Below are 3,461 nucleotides of genomic sequence, written 5' to 3'. Positions count from 1 at the left end.
ATGAGGGGATGCAGCTCCCAGAAAGTTGTATACTATGGGTGGGAACCATTAAAGCTTATAAAGTCAAAAACTTATCTTAGACCAAAGGTATGTTCCACAAAGGTAACAGACTGGGTAGACCCTTCGTTCGATGATTTTTCAAAGACTACAGGCATCTCTATCACCTCCACATCATGAGGTGTGAATAACTCAAGTCACAGAAGAAAAAATGTGCCTTCCAGATTAGAAAGTAGCAGATTTCCAGCTAGAAGAAGAGAAAAGCCACCTTCTTCAGAACAGATTTATGGTCCAGAAAATTCAAAAGACTATTTATCTGAAAATGAACCATGGGTGGATAAATACAAACCAGAAACTCAGCATGAACTTGCTGTGCATAAAAAGAAAATTCAGGAAGTTGAAACCTGGTTAAAAGCTAACGTCTTAGAAAGGCAACCAAAACAGGGTGGATCTGTTTTATTAATAACAGGTCCTCCTGGATGTGGGAAAACAACTCTAAAAACACGGTATTCAAGTACAAGAGTGGATTAATCCAGTTTTACCAGACTTCCAAAAAGATGATTTCAAGGACATGTTTAATCCTGAATCAAGCTTCCAAGCATTTCCCTATCAATCTCAGAGAACACTTTTTAAAGAGTTTCTACTAAGAGCAACAAAATATAACCAACTACAGATGCTTCAGATGACCTGAGAACTGATAAGAGGATAATTCTGGTTGAAGATATACCTAACCAGTTTTATCGAGATTCTCATACTTTACATGAAATTTCTCAGGAAATATGTGCATACTGGTCGGTGTCCTCTAATATTTATAATCTCTGATAGTCTCAGTGGAGATAATAATCAAAGGTTACTATTTCCCAAAGAAATTCAGGAAGAGTGTGCTATATCAAACATTAGTTTTAACCCTGTGGCACCAACAATTATGATGAAATTTCTTAATTGAATAGTGACCATGGAAACTAATAAGAATGGAAGAAATATTACTGTTCCTGATAAAACTTCCCTAGAGCTGCTCTGTCAAGGATGTTCTGGTGATATCAGAAGTGCAATAAACAGCCTCGAGTTTTCTTCTTCAAAAGGAGAAAACAGTTTTTGGCCAAGGAAGAAAGGAACATCTTCATTAAAATCAGATGCTGCTCTGTCAAAATCAAAACGTAGAAAACAAACAGATAGGGTTTTTGAAAACCAAGAGGTCCAAGCTATTGGTGGCAAAGATGTTTCTTTCTCTTCAGAGCTTTGGGGAAGATACTGTATCGTAAAAGAGCACCTTTAACAGAATTAGATTCCCCTCGGTTGCCTTTGCATTTGTCAGAGTATGAACGGGATACCTTGCTTGTTCAACCTGAGGAAGTAGTAGAAATGTCACACATGCCAGGAGAGTTATTTAATTTATATCTTCACCAAAACTACTTAGATTTCTTCGTGGAAGTAGATGATGTTGTGAGAGCCAGTGAATTTCTGAGTTTTGCAGATATCCTCAGCGGTGACTGGAATAGGCGCTCTTTACGCAGGCAATATACTACATCCATAGCTACGAGGGGTGTGATGCATTCCAATAAAGCGTGAGCGTTTGCTCATTGCTCATTGCCGGGGGTGGGGGGGGTGATCAAGTTTTCGACTCTTGCACAAACCCCAGTGGTTTTTCATAAATAAAAAGTATCGGGAAACTTGCCTGGCAGCAAAAGCTCTTTTTTCTGACTTCTGCTTACCAGCTTTATGCCTTCAAACTCAGCTGTTGCCATACCTTGCTTCGCTAACCATTCCAATGAGAAATCCAGCTCAAATTTCTTTTATCCAAGATATTGGAAAACTTCCTCTGAAGCGACACTTTGGAAGGTTGAAAATGGAAGCCCTGATGGACAGGGAGCCTGGAATGATAGACCCGGACAGTGGAGATGAAGCCCTGCTTCCTGGAGGGCAGCTCTACAGACGAAGCCACTCAAACCGCTGAACCTGAAACCTGGTGTCTTCCTTTGAGTCAGAACAGTGGGCGTGGACTGCCTGCCAGCCAGCCTCGGTCCTTTTCGGTGCAGGGAGACCTGGACGAAGAAGAGATGATCATAGAAGACTATGAGAGCGATGGGTCATAGAGACCAGCCCACCAGTCATGCTGCTACTTGGCAGATTCATGTTCCTTTTATGCCGTGGTACCTGATAATATACTTCTCAAGTGAATGGAAGTTTAGTTCTTCACTCTTGTAGTATTTCAGCACAAGAAACTGACTTCTGTCATTTTGAAGTAAACAGAAGATCAAGCTTCAAATAATACCTTAATTTTTGTTTTTTTTCTAGTATTTATTGAGTTTTTTTTCTAGTATTTATTGAGTGAGTGGTGCTGGGAGAAGGTCAGTGTGTTTGAAGTGTGTTTGAACATTATGCCAAATATCAAACAATGTGAAGGAATAATGCTGAATATTAAACCTTAATGGGTTTGTTAAATATGAATTATAAAAGTTTAGTATGCAATTGAGTGTAAATAAACTTTGGGCCTTATCCACAGTTTTTCTATGGTCTTTAACTTCTCAAATACCATTTTTATATGCTGTACAGTGGACTATTTCAGATACTTTTTGGAAAGTAATTTATATCATTATTAAAATGTTGAATTTCAAAAAAAAGCACAATCCAAGAAAGAAAAAAAATTGTTACAAAAATTAAATTTGAGGGGCACCTGGTGGCTCAATTGGTTAAGGTCCAACTTCAGCTCACAGTTTGTGAATTTGAGCCCCATGTCAGGCTCTGTGCTGATAGTTCAGAGCCTGGAGCCTGTTTCAGACTCTGTGTCTCCATCTCTCTTTGCCCTTCTGCCTCCCTCAAAAATAAGTAAACATTAAAAAAATTAAACATGATTGCTCTTTGAAAAACACTGTTAAGAAAATGAAAGACAAACCACATACTGAAAATATTTGCAAAACATTTATCTGATAAAGAATGTGTATCTGGAATACATTTTTTAATTTTTAAAGTTTTTTTCTTTTTATATTGAGAAAGAGACAGAGAGCTAGCAGGTGAAGGCCAGAAAGAGAGAGGGAGAGAGAGAATTCCAAGCAGGCTCCATGAGTCGCAATGCAGGGCTCAAACCCACAAACCATGAGATCATGACCTGAGCCAAATCCAAGAGTGGAAGTTTAACCAACTGAGCCACCCAAGCACGCCATATTTTTTATTATTTTTTTAATGTTTATTTATTTTGAGAGAGCAAGAACGCATGTGTGTGCCTGTGAGCAGTAGAGGGAAGAGAAAATCCCAAGCAGGCTCTGTGCTGACAGCACAGGGCTCGATCTCATGAACTGTGAGATCATGACCTGAGCTGAAATCAAGAGTTGATCGTGTAACTGAGTAAGCCACCCAGGAGCCCCTAGAGTAAATTAAAATAAAAAAATTCTTTCAACTCAATAAAAAGAAAACAAGCAGTATGATTTTTAAAAAGGTAGGCACTCTTTCTGCCATCTTGGAACCTG

At 38.8% G+C, this 3,461-nt stretch overlaps 1 pseudogene; it reads left to right on the top strand.

Moving 5' to 3' along the window:
- On the top strand, nt 1-2,090 carry LOC115302188 (annotated as a pseudogene).
- Nucleotides 2,091-3,461: the final 1,371 nt, after the last annotated feature.

The sequence above is a fragment of the Suricata suricatta genome, chromosome 1 (genome assembly GCF_006229205.1).
Source record: "Suricata suricatta isolate VVHF042 chromosome 1, meerkat_22Aug2017_6uvM2_HiC, whole genome shotgun sequence".
In the NCBI taxonomy this organism is placed as follows: domain Eukaryota; kingdom Metazoa; phylum Chordata; class Mammalia; order Carnivora; family Herpestidae; genus Suricata; species Suricata suricatta.
Note: the sequence above shows the minus strand (reverse complement) of the source record. Positions and strands in the feature narration are given on the sequence as shown.